The sequence below is a fragment of the Sciurus carolinensis genome, assembly GCF_902686445.1.
Source record: "Sciurus carolinensis chromosome 14 unlocalized genomic scaffold, mSciCar1.2 SUPER_6_x, whole genome shotgun sequence".
NCBI lineage: Eukaryota > Metazoa > Chordata > Mammalia > Rodentia > Sciuridae > Sciurus > Sciurus carolinensis.
Window position 1 is genome coordinate 1,512,556 of NW_025920104.1, and position 17,249 is coordinate 1,529,804.

Sequence of the window (17,249 nt, forward strand, 5' to 3'; positions counted from 1 at the left end):
GGATTTCCTTCTCAGAGGCTATGTCCAAGGACCTGTCATGCCCGCAGCACAATGTTCAGTCATTCACTTAGAAAATTTTTCCTGGCACATAAGAGCACAGAAAATACAAAATGAAAAAGACACTGTTCCTGTGTTGGGAAAATTGACAATTTAGCTGGATTCTGTATTCACAGACATAGATTGCACTGGAAGTAAAACAGAGAGATATCCGAATCTGCCCAAGGGAACACAGCATTCTTCCTAGAGTAAAGACACAGAGATCCTGGGGTGTGTACTTCATGGATCTCCAAAATATCACAGAGAACCTATCATGTGCTGGGGACTATTTTAAAGTTATGACAGACTATGTGGCTCTTTTCTCATGGGGTTTACATATCTGGCATAGCAACAGAGTTTTTTTTTTTTTTTTTTTTGGTGGTGCTGGGGATTGAACCCAGGTCCTTGTGCTTGTCAGGCAAGCACTCTACCAGCTGAACTACATCCCCAGTTCCAACAACAACAGAGATTTTAAAGAAATTAATTTTAAGAAAAACAGGTAATGAATGGAAAATGCTATGTTAAAAATATAGGGGTTGACATGATATGTTTTAGGTAAGGTGATGGAGAAAATCCTCTCTAAAAAGGTGGCATGAAGCTGTGATTTGGAAAATAAGATGGAGGCAAGTCAGCCGAGGTTCATGGGCAGAGATGTCCAAGCAGAAGTCACAGGAGATGTAATTCTTCAAGGGGGAAAAGCACAGCCTGTTCTTGGACAGAAAGAGGGTTCATGGAGCTGATGTTGGTGGAGTGAAAGGGGCCAGAGAAGGGATGATTACAACGCTTGCAGATACTTGGACAGAAGCCAAGGTAAGGGGTCTGAATTTTCTTTTAAATGTCAACCAATCTTATCAGATGGTGACTGAGAGCAATGATGTTTGCTATTGGAGGAATGGCTGCAGGAATGAAAGAGCTTGGCCACCCCTCCAGTGACCCATGGCAGTGCTCTGGTGCTTTTTGTTAACAGCCATACTTCTGATTGCACTCTGATTCTCCTGTGTCCCTCTGCCTCTAACTGAACAGTGAATCAAAAGCAAATAAAAACAGAAAACACAACTTATTCAACTCCCTTAAATTTCAGAAACATAAGAATGAAATTAAAACACCCAGTTTCCAATACCCTAAAATAAAAACTGGGAACATCTTGAAAGATAACTTAATAGAAGATAGAGATAGATGATAGATAGATAGATAGATAGATAGATAGATAGATAGATAGATAGATAGATAGATAGATAGATAGACAGTCAGTCATGCCTATATGAGGTTACATTGGTAACAAAAATGGGAGCACACTTCTTATGGTACCTTGTAACCTTGTAGATAATTTTTTGTACCAATAAATATTTTGCTACCAAATGTTCTAATATTAGATTTGTTATTTCTATGTGGACAACATCTGTTGTTCTGTGCTCATTTCTCCACTTCTCATGACACCCCTACTCTTGGACCCTAGATGGGCACTTTCCAAAATATACTTTCCTCTTACTATTTTCTGAATCCCTAAGGACAATGCAGAGTCCCCATGAACACCTGCATCCTCCATCAGCCTCACCTCTATCTAGCTGTTCATCATTGAGCAAGATTCTTTCCTTCTCAGGGTCTCAGGTTCCATTCTAGAGCTGTATGTAAATGACATTTAGAGCACTTTCATCATTGTTCCTTCCTAATACTGTAGATAAATGAGAGTAGGAGTGTATCATCTAATCATAAAGGCAGTTGTTCTGTTTCATCCAGTCCAATAAGCACACATACTTATCAATTGACAGATACACATTAATTAAAAAATTCTGAACTAAAACAGTATAAGCTTCAATGCTGAAAATGATTCATATGATCTTCAGATGTTAAAAAAGAAAGAAAGAAAGAAAGAAAGAAAGAAAGAAAGAAAGAAAGAAAGAAAGAAAGAAAGAAAGAAAGAAGAGTAGAGGAGGAAGGTCTGGAGTCCACTCCTGTTACTGCTGATGACAAGCAGTCAGTCGAGTTATCCCTACCTCACAACTTCAGTACTAAGTGGACCACAGAGAAGGACAGCCAGAATAATAGGCATAACAGTAGAACTCTCATTGAAATCCCTGAAGACTCACCAGTTTCACATCTGGACAAATAACCTCATTAGGATTTCACTCAGCAGAATAGAAGATGCTTCGAGTGTTAAACTGAAACCTTTTAAAAGTGTTCTTTGCTGTCTGCTTCACATTATCATCTGAGACCAGAAGAGTTCAGGGAAGAAATGGGACAGGACTTCCCAACATAAGAGAATATTCCCAGATTTTTACAAAATAGCCAAAAGGGGAGAAGAGGACAACCAAAATGAAAGAATAATAAGGGACCAGTTAAATAAATGGTTACCTTTATACAATGGGCTACTAAGCAACCTTCAAATAATGATTTTGCTGTATGATTTTAAATTTTGTCTGTTGTTCAGAATCCAAGTTTAATGTGGAAATAATAAACAATAAATCAGCATGTATAGTGTTATTGCATTTTTAAAGAAAAATTCATATGTATATATATCTGCTTAGCAAGATTAAAGTCTCAATAGTGGAATATTAAGAACTATTATTACATATATTTCCAAATTTTTATTTATGTGTCAAATAAATAATTAAAATTTTAAAGTGCAGTCATGTTCTGTGGGATTTCCTTTATCCAGCAGCTGCTCCTAAGGATTTTTCTTTTTTATTTTTTTTGCTATTCAATTGAGGCAGGTATACCATTGCAGTCTGCCTTATTTCTACACTTTCCAAGTGTACCTTTTTGCATTCCTACTTTTAACTTCTTTTTCACTTTTCTCTGCATGCCTTGGCATAATGATACTTCAAAGAAAAAAGAAAACACCTTGACCATGCCCTTTTCCTTGGTATTCCTCCTTTGATCCACCTCCTGTCATGCTGATTTTAATTAACATTTGGGATGAAAGGAGTTGCAGAAACACCAGTGTCACAAAAAAGGGAAAAAACAAACCCACTGAATTCAGAATCTCTTCTTTGCAGCACTGGGTAATTTTCATCCTTGAACTTCTGCCCAAGCCACTTGTCTTTCTCCAAACCTCTGAGTTGGAAGAGGTTTTAGATTTCATGCATTATGATCTCTAATTCTGCATCAGGGAAGATGTACAGAAGCAGCAGAAAATCTCAAGTCAACTACTTAAACCAGGGGTCAGCAAACTGCCACCCAGGGGTCAAATCCTGTTCACTACCTGTTTTTATAAACAAAGTTTAATTGCAACATAGCTACTCTCATCTGCATACATGTTATCTGTGGCTGTTGTCACACTTCAGTGACAGTGTTAGCCTCAAAGCCTGAAGTATTTACTATGTGGATGCTTTACAGAGAAACTTGTTGACCCTCACCAAAATATGTTAGCTCACAAAGCCAGAAACCCATTAATGGGCATTCTCCTGTATTATTTGATGTCATCAAGGGCTGCTTCTTATCAAATATCCTCTGTGTCATCAGCTTTATGCCCAACCTAGTATCCCTCATTGTTGCAAGAGAGCTATCATAGTTCCTGATATCCTGTTCACACCAAGGTAATGTCTAAGAGAAAAAGAGACCATCCTTCCTGACATGCCTCTTCTCTAAACTACAGAAATCTTTCCCTCAGGAGAAAAGCATATTTCCTTTCACAGTTCACTGGTCATGATTCCATCAGCTGCCATCACATGAGCATGCCCAGTCCAGTCACCCTCAGTAGAGGGATATTTATTATTGCTTACATTAATCCAGTTCATGAAAAAGCTAGGGCTCTCATAAATGCAGTACCTCTTAGAAACTGGATTTAGTTTTATGTAATATACCACTCAAATAATAGTCACATACACACAAAGTGGTGACTTTTTAATGTTACAAGGAGTCCAGAAGAGATTCAGGATCAGCACAAAAACTTAAAGATACAATAGGCAAGAGAAGTGTCTGCAGTTTTCTTGGCCTTTTCCTGATCCTCTGTTTGAAAACATTTTCTGTCCTTACAGTCATCATGTCATGCAGGCGGAAGAAAAAAGAAAAAAAATATATGCAAGTTTAAAAATCTACTATCCTTTTAAAAGCCTTTCTAGAATCCTGCATTACAATTACTCCTTCATCTCATTGGCCAGAATTATATCACATGATCATGTCTATTTTTAAGAGAACCTAAGAATTAAAAGTTTAACTGGGTGCTTTCATTTCTCACAATCAAATTACACTGTGCAACTGAAATTCTATGATGGTTAGGCATAGTATCACAGATCCCTCTGCCATAGGTGGACAATAATGAGTGCTAAGTAGTTAACCCAGGACATTTACTTTAAATCCTGTGAAGAAAAACCTCTATGGTAACCCTGATAAATAATCTTACATTTGTCTCACATTGTCCAGTATAAGCAAAAAGAAACTGAAACCAAAGCTCTTCATTCCCTTTTTGTTACAAAGAATCTCTCACTGCACAGGTGATTAAAGTCCCCTTGTCCTCTGTACATCTCAGCTTAATGACATGGCAAAGAAAAGAGAGAAAAAAAAAAACCTTGGTCATACCCTTTCCCTTTGGAGTCCTCCTTTGACCCACCTCCTGGGTGTGATGTTCCTTAATTAACAATTGGGATGAAAGGGTGATGCAGAAACACCAGTGTCACAGAAACAAACTGAATATTTTCTTTACAGCACAAGGAAATTTTTATTCCTGAATTTCTCACCAAGCCATTGAAAAGAACGTTTAAAAATCATTTCAGTTTCATTCATTCCATCTGGCAAGTTAGTGTTGAGATGGTTCTTTAAATATTTAATAATTGCTTGAGATATTTCCCTTTATTACTATTCTAAGATCAGAGTCCCCTGGCTTTTTCATCAATCCCAGGGCCTGGAACAAACACAGGCAGTTAATTTCCAGACAAATGTTAAGTCAAGGGATCTCTATTCCAATTTCCTGAAGGTCAAATGAAGCACTGGGTTAAAGAGGGTGTCCTCTTTCCTCTCCTTCCCCTTTATCGGTCATTCTTCTTTTGCTGCCCATCTTCCCCTCTCTTCCACCACCCACACCCTCCCAATCAAATTAAGCCAGAGTTGTCTTAATCATCATCAAGGAGACAAAAGGTATAGCTTTGGAGCATCAAGTCACAATTTCATAGTCCATTTGCATAAGAACTGGGAAGGCCTCTAATGCACTGTTTGATTTTCAGGAAGCAACTAGGCAGTCATCAACAAATGTGTTTTTGTGTGCCCCCCAGGGCATGGGAGCTATTTATGAGAGCTTGTCTTAAAGTGCCTACATGCAACATTAGGATGTTCGCTGCCATCTGCAAACTGGACCTGACTCACAGATATGTGGATTGGACCAAGAGAACTTTCAAAGGTGATAAAGGTGAAAGTAGATGTCACTCTTCATCTGTTTCAACCCTGTTGCCCCCCTGCACCACCACCAAGCTAGTCCAATTTTCCAGGCATTTGTAGGATCCACCCTTCATCAACCCTCTTCTGGACCACCTGGTAGTATAAAATCACTTGCTTAAACCCATGGTTAAAGTCACAGCCATTTCTGCTCCCTACCTATAAGCTATGGACTGAAAAATAAAAATTATGTCTGACTTTCTTTATTCCCTGCCACACAGCACCTCAAGCTCAGAAAACAGCTATCCCTGACCTGCACCAGTGAAACGTGCAACAGTTGGAAAATGAGGTCAGTGATCACCTTTGTCTCACAATGTGCTACTGTTTTCACCATATGCCAATGCTTCCTGCACCACTAGAAGCCCTTGCTATTTCCAAGTCAGCACGAAGAAGTAACATATAAGCAAGTTCACTTCCATCCAACCTCTAATTATTAATTCCCAACTATGTTCCAGGGACCAAGTACAAGAGAGAATTCCCTCTCTGGAGGAACTTACCAGGGTTGCTGGAATAAACAAGAATGGATATATAGGAGTACACAGAAAAGGTACAGAGAACATGGAGGTTGCTTCCTGGGTAGATGACAGAAGAGAAATTGAGTCTCAGGATGTGTAGGAGTGAGGCAGAAATAAGAAGTCAGACAAAGGAAATCACAGCAGCCCAGGTGCAGGGCAAGAGACCTAGGGGGAGGGGAAAAAAGGCCCTTATGTAAAACAGGACAGAACGTACCAGGTGAGGCATGAAATAAAATGCAGCGAGAGACAACCTAAGGCCCCTTATGGAAGATCTCGTGCTCTGCATCAAGGAACATAGACTTTATTCCATGCAGGGGAGCCATTGGAGGGGCTTCAGCAGAGGAGAGATGTAATGAGATTTATGCTTCATTTAATACCTGAAGCAGGTATTACACTGTGATACCTGAGCAGAGGATGAATTTAAGAGGAAAGAGACTGAAGCAGGTGGTGGCAGGAGGCTGTGGCAGTTGAGCAGAAGGGAGGTTATGAGGGCAATCATCATGCAAAGGGAGGGGATGGGTTCAAGGAAATACATGGGAGAAATCACCAGGAGGATTGGGCGATTGAATATCTGGCTCCCTGGAGTGTGAAAGAGGTAGAAGATTAAGATGGTGATACTGACTGCAGTAATGGGATGCAAATCTGAAGGAAGGAGCTGGTGTGAGAAGAGAACCACATGTGCTTCCTGCACACTGAACACCAGACACTGCTCAGTGGCTATGTCCAGAGATAACTAAATACTGGAATGTGGACTAAGGGACAAGGTTAGGGCAGGAGACAGGAGGGTGTGTTATCAGCCCACAGGGATTGATAAAACCATGAGACAATATGGGGGTCACTTGAGCAAAATTGGTTGCAGAAGAATAGTAGTGGAGACAGACACAGTGGCCCACACGTGTAATGCCAGTGACTTAGGAGGCTGAGGCAGGAGGATAGAAAGTTCAAAGCCAGCCTCAGTAAATTTGAGGCCCCTGAGCAACTCAATGAGACCCTGTCTCTAAATAAAATACAAAATAGGGCTGGGGATGTGGCTCAGTAGTTGAGTGGCCCTCAGTTCAATCCCCAGTACCTTCCCCCCCACAAAAAAAAAAAGAATGGCAGTGGAAACAGTGAGGGAGGGCTGGGAACCACCAATGTTGAAGGAAGCAAATGAAAAAGCAGATGAGAGGAACAGACAGAGTCAGGGAACAGGAGAACCAGAAAAAGAGAGTGATAAAGGTCAGAGCAGTTGAGAGCTTCAGGAAGAACAGACCCTTGGGAAAGAAAAGCAAATTGAGCAGAGATACTAACTATGTTTCTCCCCAGTAACCAAATGAAAAAAAAAAAAAAACTGTAAGTGATAAATACACAAAGGATAGAATGGGAGACACTAGGAGACTGGATGTGTTCACAGTGGGGTTTTGTTTTGTTTTGTTTTGATTTTTGTTTTTTGGTTTTGTTTTTTTGAAACTGTTAAGGAGATGGGCAAGTGTCTGACTTAGCAGAAGAGAGGAAACTAAAACCTACATTTGCAAGGACTTGGGGTAGGGGTTGAAGAACACAGAAAACTATTCTATTTATATAAAAATGTTCAGGATCTGGAAACAATAACTTTGAAGCACCAAGTATGCTTAGTCTAAAATGGAAAGATAGTTTGACAGGACACATTAAGAAGTTTGGGGGCAATGGACGCCCCCTGCTGTTGACTGTCCTGCCCCACCTCAGATATGGATTGAATCCTAAACTTTCAGAGAAGCTGAACAAGAGAAATTCAGACCTGGAGAAAACAAACTTGTTCAAAAGTAGGAGCAAGTAATCTCCCTGAAAAGAGAAGAAATCAGGAGAAGTTGGGTACTGAGCAGTGAGACTCCCATCTTCCCTTCCTGCCTGGTTTCTAGAATGCTAGAAGCCCTCCTTATTTCCATCCCCACACACAGAAATCCATCTCAAGCAGCAAGTGGAAGATGATTCCTCTCTGGAGAAAGTGACCTGCCCAAAAGGAAAGAATTATACAGGCTGAAAATTAAAGATGCATCAAGAAAATTCCAAGTTGCACCTTATCAGGCTCCATTGAAACTACCATCCATGAGCACTCCCATCACTTCCAAACACTCCTTCATAGCTGGAATGTACAGTGATGATCAGCACATGTTCAAGGGCAGCACCTACCATGGACAAGAGAGCCTAAACAAATAATGCTTTTAATGGAAGATTTTAGAGAAAACAGTCAATGCAGAAATGCTCCTAACAGACACAGTGAATAGATTCAAAAGACATTGGAAGGTACTGCACCCAAGAGCAAGAACAATGTGTTTCAAAAGATGAAAAAATAACAAAAAAGGAAATGGTAATTGAAAATTATATGCATTATCTCAGAAACTTTGAAAAGTATCCACTAAAGTGTATTATTAAAGATCAAGTAAAAAGTCCCCAGAGAGAAAAAATGCAAAACATTTCAGATGTACAGAAATAAGAAAGCACAAGAGAGATTACCAATAAAACAATTCAAGAAAATTTTGGAAACCCATATGTAGCAAAATGAAACTAAAACCCTATCTCTCACCCTGCACAAAATGCAACTCAAAATAGATCAAGGACCAAGGAATTAGGCCAGAGACCCTGCACCACAAAGAAGACAAGTAGACCCCATTCTTCATCATGTTGGCTTAGGATCAGACTTCCTTAACCTGAATTCCAAAGCACAAGAAATAAAAGCAGGAATCAATAATTGGGATAGATTCAAACTAAAAAGCTTTTTCTAAGCAAAGGAAACAATCAACAATGTGAAAAGAGAGCCTACAGAGTGGAAGAAAATCTTTGCCACATGCACCTCAAAGCACTAAACTCCAGAATTTAGAAAGAATTCAAAAAACTTGACACCAAGAATACAAATAACCCAATCAATAAATGGGTTAAGGAAATGAGCAGATACTTTACAGAAGAAGATCTTTAAGAAATCAACAGATATATGAAAAAATGTTCAACATCTCTTGTAATAAGAGAAATACAAATTAAAACTAGCCTAAAATTTCATCTCACCCCAATTAGAATGACAATTATCAAGAATACAAGCAGCAATTGGTGTTGGCGAGGATCTGGGGAAAAAGGCACATTCATACATTGCTGGTGGGGTTGCAAATTGATGCAGCCACTCTGGCAAGCAGTATGGAGATTCCTCAGAAAACTTGGAATGGAATCACCATTTGAACCAGCTATCCCACTCCTTGGCCTATACCCAAAAGACTTAAAATCAGCATACTACAGTGACACAGCTACATCAATGTTTATAGAAGCTCAATTCACAATAGCTAGATTGTGAAACCAACCTAGATGCCCTTCAATAGATGACTGGGTAAAGAATCTGTGGTACACACTGTGGAATATTATTCAGCCATAAAGAAGATTAAAATTATGACTTTTGCAGGTAAATGGATGGAGTTGGAGAATATCATGCTAAGTGAAATATGCCAATCCCAAAAAGTCAAAGGCTGAATGATTATTCTGATAAGTGGATGATGATACATAACAGGGTGTGGCAGGAGGCAAAATGGAAGAAGGATGGATTGTATAGAGGAAAATGAGTGGTAGGGAGGGGTTGGGGAAGGAAAGTTAATAAAATGTACTCATTACCCTAAGTACATGTCTGATTAACAAATGGAGTGACTCTACTTCATGTACAACCAGAGAAATGAAAGTTGTACCCCATTTGTGTACAATGAATAAAAAATTAAAAACTAAATAAATTTTTTTAAAAAGAAAATTTTCCAACCTGAAGTATAGGAGTTTCCAGAATGAGAAGTTGCAAAAAGTGTGTAGCACAAAGGATAAAGAATAACCACACTAAGCTACATCCCTATGAAACTTCAGCATATTACAAGAGATCCCAAAATTTTCAAAGAGATAAAAGTGCATCAGCAATTTATTCACTTATTCAACCATTATTTATTAAGAGCCTATTAAATACAATGATAAGGTGGCTTAACACTGTAGATCCAAAAGAAATTTGGGAGTGAGATTTATGAATATCAAGAGTTATTAGCCAACAAGCACAGCACATGAAAAGGCCCAGAGGTGCAACTGTGCTTGGCACAAGTGATTCATAAAAGCCAGTGTAATCAAAATAGAATTAAGTGATCAAAAATAGGAAGTGGAGAAGTCAGATAACTAAGTAGGGGCAGATCTAGTGGAAGCTAAGGACATCAAATTCTATTCTAGATCAGGTAGGTTTTAGAGGGCTTTGAGAAAAAGAATTATATAATGTAAAGTATTATTTTTGTAAACCTACTCTTGCTACAGTATTAAGAATAGATTATAGTAGAAGCAAGGGCCAAAGCAGAGACCCACTTGGAGACCACTGAAATAAACTCAAATGAAAATTCACAGTATTATGCACCCAGGTGTGATAGTAAGACAGTGACAAATGGCTAGATTCTAGACATATCTTGAGAGAATACCTGATAATATTTGTGTACATTTAGAGTGCAAGAGAAAATGAGAATTTTAAAATGATTCTAAGCCTTTAACCTGAACAACCTAGAAGAGAAATGCCATTTATGATGGCATGAAAGATTCTGGGAAGAGCAGGTTCTAAATAACATTTTGAGAAATGTTACTTTAGATAAATCTACACAAGATTTTTTGGAAATGTCCTGAGAGAATTGGTATGCAAGGTTGGATTTCAAAGAGGATAACTGGCTGGAGATCACATATGAAGAGAAGTATTATCCAGAGTAATGATGACTGTTAGAAGAGAGAAACTCAAAACCCTCAGAACTTAACAATATAGAACTTTATTTCTCACTCATGAAATTCAAACCAATGTGTAATCCTATGTGATTGATGGTCTTTCTTGTGGTTATTCAAGGACTGCAAGGGCCCATCCATAAGACCCATGTGACTGGCTGTCTCAGGGTCCACTTCATTCAGTCAGAAAGTGAGAGGAAAGGATGCATAATCTTGTGTGAGCATTGTTATGGGTCAGGGCATGGAAAAGGCACAGATCACTTCTGTTTATGTTGCTATGTATTGTGGCAAGGAAGGCTGGAGGAGCTACTTTTGCCAAGTGCTGAAAGAAGAGAGTACACAGCTCAGTAAACACATGCTGGTCTCTTCACAGGCTTTCCTGCCAATGAGCAGTACCACCTTCCACTTTCTTCATGTGTCAAACACACACCTCATCTGCCTCAAAAGATGCAACCACAAGTCCCACCCATCCCTTACATACAGCTCAAGTCTAGCAAACCCAAGTATGAGTGGCTTTTACTCTTGGATCTGGATATGGCTCCTTATAATTTATCCACTTCTGAATGAAAAAAAGAAAAAAAATAGTTAGATGACTCTCCCACAACACAGTCATTTCATAGGAAAATCAGGGACAAGATAACCAGTTAAATCTCCTACTCAAAAAAGGGAAGCATCTAAGAAACATGGCAATCACTGAAATCCTGCTGGGAGGGCAGAATGAAGGCCTCTTCCCTGGAAGTGAGCAGATACCTTCAGTGTTCTGATTACCCTCTGGAAAAGAACTCACCTGTTCATCATGTTCTGTGGCATCATCTGAAGTGGGTGCTGGGGGACTACCCTTCCTCCTGTTTGCTCTACTTTCTCAGCCCACTGACACATGGTGCAGTTTTGAAACCCCACAGACTGTGCTAAGTCTTGAATAAGCACAAGCTGTGCAGTCTGGACTTATAACTTCTTGGCAGTACAAATTTCCTTATTTCTTAGTAGGCCACAAGCCTATTTGCTCCATCAGTACCCTTTTCAGTGGCTACATTGAAGTCTTTTCTTGAAAATAATGTTCCAGCTGATACCAATCCATACCCTGAATTCCTTGTCCCTTACCTTTACCTCTTAAGTAAAAAGAAGACAACCTGAAAGTAGTTTGATAGGGTGGTTTGATAGTTATCATGGCCTAGGGAGAAAAGGAATATTCATAATCTGATCTTTGCTACAGAGATCCATCATAATGGGCCTTTCTCCCTCAAAGACTTGATCAATCTTCTCTTTTACCATTCAGGATGTAGAAAGAGTTGGCTCTTCCATTAGAATTTCTGGATTCTTTCTGTACTTTTTATTCTGCTTATAAACCAGCTGATTCTTATCTCTTTCTGATATTTTCCTTTAGGACACCCCCTGCCAACCTACACTTTTACTTTCTAATTCTTTCCCTAAAAGTATAAGTTTGTTAACTACAAATCTGCCTCCTAAGATAGCAGAGAAAATGTTTTAACCAATTGTTTACCACTTTATGACACAGAAACCATCAGGCCTGCCTCTAACATTAGTGTCCTTGCTGTTTGACACCCAACCACTAAAAAATGAACACATTTTAGATTTCTGTTATGGCAATACCCACTCCAGACACATACTTCAATCTCAGTTAATACAATATTCCAAAATCTCAGTGGCTTTACACAAAGTCCAAACTAATGATCTTAATTGATGGACAGCCTTTCACCTGATTATTCAAGGAACCATCCTCCTCCCATTTTTAACTCCATCCTTGGAGTCCTCTACAACCCACCAAAAGGTGGAAGAAAGCATTGAAGAGTAGGGGAAGAAGACATTTATGGGCTAGACCTGGAAATTGTACATGTCAGTTCTCATATTACTTTGCCTAAAATTCAATCAAATGGATATATCTAAATGCAAAGGCGACTAGGAAATGCAGTCTGGTTGTGACCCCAGGATGAAAAGAAACTGTTCCCCTAAGCAACTATCTAGTCTCTAACACAAGAATGACAGCATATAAAGGGATATTTAGAACCAGAAGAACTGATAAGGTCATGGAGGAATGAATTCACATAAAGAAGGCATCCAAGAACTGAGCTTTGGGCCACTTCAAAATTTAAAGTGAGGAAAGGTTAGGAAGAATCCTCAAATTAGACCAGAAAGAGGCAAAGATTAATTAGGAGGAAAACCAGGCAAGAATGGATTCTCAGTAAAAGGATAAAATGTGCTTCAAGGAAAGATTAGCATTGACCAGTGCTTTTGGCAGGTCATGAGACGTGAACACAAACAGGAACTTGAACAGGAACATGGTGGAAATCATCAGCACTCTTAATAAAAGCATTTTCCAGGTACTATGGAAGAAAAAAACCTGAAAGAGGGGGAATAGAGACAGTGATCACTGACGAGATTTATGGATAAGTTTGTGATCAAGAACACAACATAAATGGGTGGTAGCTTGATTTAAAAATATACATGTAAAAACTAATGCAATAGCAAAAAGTAAAACATTAATTTTACTGAATAGATAATTTCAGGCAAAGAGGAAAAATTTATGAACAACTCAATTTCATTTCAGGCATTGAATCATTTGGTCTTAAACTATGTGCAATTATAATTTGAATATAAACAGATGATTGATATGAAATCAGTGTGTTTGATTTCATTAGTGTGGCAAAGAGGTCAAATAAAATAAAGAGATCAAAATATTTCCAATGAATTTAGTCATGAGGAGCTTATTTAGGGGCAATGATGAGACCAATTTCAGAGGCAGGGTAGAGGTAGAAATGAAAATTGAAAAGAATTAAAGAAAGAAAGGAAAGAAAAAATATGGTATCTAAGTCCATTTTCTGTTGCTATAACTGAAAACCAGAGACTGGGTAATGTATAAGGATCAGAGGTTTATTCTACTCTGTCCTAGACTGACTCAGCATCTGGCGAGGGCCTCCTTGCTATGTCATGACACAGGGGAGGGCACCATGGTTAGACAAAGCAAGCAGGCTAGAAAGAGTTCACTTCATAACAGCCACTCCTCTGATCATGAACTTTACTCCTGTGACCCTGACACTAACCCACTCATGGGCATAGAACACTCATTAATCCATTAGTTCATTCAGGAGGGCAGAGGGATTACATCTCCAACCATCAACTTTTGAGGGACATATTTGAACCTCAGCATATGACAATGGAAAGTGTCTTAAGTTAATTTTAAGGAACAAGAAACAGCTGTGACAAGAAGAAGAGGGAAGTGTAAAGTCACAGGATAACACAGGATTGATACTGGAAGACACTGGAGCATCTCAACAGACTAGGAAGTAAAAGCCAGAGTTAAGCAGAGAATGAAGCTGTCAGGGAGATGGTGGACATTGTGGGATGCAGTGGCTGGACAGGTCCTCAGAGGAGACTGAGGATCTGAAAATTAGATGAAAACCTAAGTCTTGGCCATACATTGGAGGAAGCATAGTTCATTCTCTGAGACTGGAGAAAATCAGGGTGAGTATAAGGTTAGGTGAATTAAATAGGTGAGGATGTGTTCTGGGCTGCCCTGTGTCCATGCCAAATTCATTCATTGAAGCCCTCATCCCTAGTACCTCAGAAGGTAAACTTAGTTGGAGATAAATCCCCTTCAAAGAGGGGATTATGTTAAGTGAGGTCATTAGGGTGGAATCAAGACCAATATGAGAGGTGTCCATATAAGAAGGGGAAATTTGGCCACATCAGACAATGAAGGTCATGTGTGCTCAGAGGAATGACCATGTGCAGAGGCAGCAAGAGTGCAGTCATCTACAAGTCAAGGAAAGAGGCCTCAGAGCAGGTCAACTCTCCTGGTCTGCTATCTTGTAATCCTAGCCACCAGAACTGTAGGAGACAACACAGTCCCTGGTGTCTTCCTATGGTGGCTTTAACTAACTAATACAGGCTGGGTAGGCCAAGGTTTCTTAGTGGTTTAGAAGATAACCAACTTGAAAGTTAAAAGAGAATCAATGGCAGATAACTAAACTTCAGAAGGCTAAAAAAGCTGAAGAGAGTTACTCTTGGTTATTTCATATAGGGTTTGTCCCCTCTTAAATATATCAGGGACAAATGACACAGTGAACATTAAATTTATACTCCAGGTCAATGGTTCTCAACCCATGGAAGTTGTTAAAACCCAGGGAGCATTTGGAAACATCTCAAGGCATTTTTGGTTGTCACACCTGGGGGAGAGTTGATGCCAGTGGTATCTAGGAGTTGACACTGGTGATGTTGTTAACCATCTTGCAAAGCACAGAACATCCCCTATAACAAAGAATTAGTCAGCCTAGGATTCCAATAGTGTTGAGGTTTCAAACCCCTGATCTAACTGCATAAGAATGATTCCTACCACAAGATCAGGTTCTGATGAGTCCACAGATTAGATAGGTCAAATATATGTAGATAAGGAGTCATAAAGACAAACTCAGACACTCACATGAGAGATTCATATTCATCAAATTGCCAGTCTCAGCCAGGTTACCGCTCTAAAAGAGAAATATAATGAAAAGACTTTAAAGTCAAATAAAATTCATTCAACCTCTATTACTTTATAGCTCCATGGCCTGTTTGACATCTGTGAGCTTCAGAAAATTAAATGGAAACCCTGCAGTTACTATGTGGTTAAAATAAGATACCACATGTAAAATGTTATGATTTAGATGTGAAGTGTCCCCCAAAAGTTCACATGTGAGACCTTGCAGGAAGGTTCAGAGGAGAAATGATTGGGTCATGAGAATCTTAACCCAATCAGTAAATTAATTCCAGATGGGGTTAATTGAAGTGGTAGAGTGTGGCTGGAGGAGGTGGGAATTGGGGTGTGGCTGTACCTGGAGAGTGGAGTCTCTCTCTCTGCTTCCTGATGATGTAAGCTGCTTCCCTCTGCCACTAGAATCAAATCCTACTGTAAACCTGATACAGGAGTACCATTATCCACATGGAAAAAGCCTCAATTTGCTGCCAAATAAACATACCTAGTTTACAAGGCACAAGATGAGCATGACCTAACTTTTGTAAGATATAGATAGATGACAGATGTGTATCCTGTTATCCTAAAATGGATAATCCTTCATCCTTGAATTATTCTCTAAGAATAATTTCCTAAGTAGCACAATCAATAAAAGATTTTATTGCCCTTAACACATAACATAAAATTATTTTCCTCAAGGTCTATACCTATAGGCATTCTAGATAACAGTATATATCTTTTAACTTGTGTATCTTTAGATTTCCCTATGTTTCTTTATTTGGTACTTTCTCCTAAATGCTCTTTCTCCTGTAATCTTTAAATGAGTTCTTTATGCAGCATACTTTAATTCATGATTGATTATATATTAAGAGAACATTTTCTCCATTCTAATTGTCTTTTTAATTTTCTACCATTTAAATTTAAATTTTAGTCCAATATAACTTTTCCTTTTAAATACGAACAAACCTTTCAAAAGTCCTTAAATAATTATTCCTGAAAGACAATATATTCTGAGATATGCAATAATTATACTAAGCTTAGGTATTTCTTCATAATTCTCAAAATAAAACAAAGAAAATCAAATGAGATAGTAACATAAAATATTTGTGCGTTCTACCATTTCATATAGGACAAAAATGAAACAAGATCAATTAATGGAGGAATGAAAATAAAGACCCTAAAAGACTTGTTTAACAATAACTGTTATGTCCTACTCTGATTATTAGGGGAAAAATTTTGTATGAGAAAGCTTCAAACAATGCAGACAACTCACTCTATGTTAGAAAAGAAGCAATACAACCAAGCAGGTTTTAAATGTAATTGCTTCCCAGTCCCTTATAATAGTTTTACTATCTTGATATAATTAAAATGAGCTTGTATCCCCAGAGTTCTCAGTATTCCACATTCCAAAGACTTGATTGATAACTGCATGATTATAAATAATGAAAACACCTCATTGGATGAAGATCAAACACATGTGTTTGAAGTTCTCCAAGTTCAATTGCTGTCATTCCTACAGCCCAGATGTCAAAAAGTTGGTTGTAGCCACCATCCTTCTCTATTGCCACAACTTCTGAAGCCATCCTAGAAGGAATAAGTGAATCTAATATTTTCATTTTTTGAAAAAATACTGCTTATTATAACCATTAGATTTGGAGAGAAAAGAAGCTGTTAGGTCTTTACTAGGAAAGAAGAAACTTCACCAGGAAAGACTTAAATCTTTCTGTCTCTCTTTCTTACACACACACACACACACACACACACACACACACATATATATATATATATATATACACTATTTTAAAATTCATGTTTTAAAAATCTTGAATACTGGTGATCTGAGAAAATCCTTGCTGTATACTTTAGTTTGTGTTAAGTGAATCTTGTTATATAACACAGGAAAACGGAAAAGAATACCTAAAACCCTGTGAAGATCACAGAAAACTTCCCGAAGGTGATAAGACTTAAAACATGAATCAGCAGGAAGTTATGGTGAGTGAGGAGTCTGAGCATTTCAGGATACAAATGCAGGTAGACAACGAAAGTGCATGGATCACCTGGAGAGCTGCTGGGGCAGGGAAACACAATATGTGTGATGCACAGATGAGATGGGTCTTACACTGCTAGTTATTATTCAGCAA

The 17,249-nt window shown here is 38.6% G+C and overlaps 1 non-coding gene across 1 annotated transcript; it reads right to left on the reverse strand.

Annotated features, from left to right (window-relative positions):
* Positions 1–412: 412 nt before the first annotated feature.
* On the reverse strand, positions 413–485 carry Trnav-gac (transfer RNA valine (anticodon GAC)). Its single transcript has one exon. It is a non-coding gene; the product is annotated as a tRNA-Val (tRNA).
* Between the last annotated feature and the right edge of the window lie 16,764 nt (positions 486–17,249).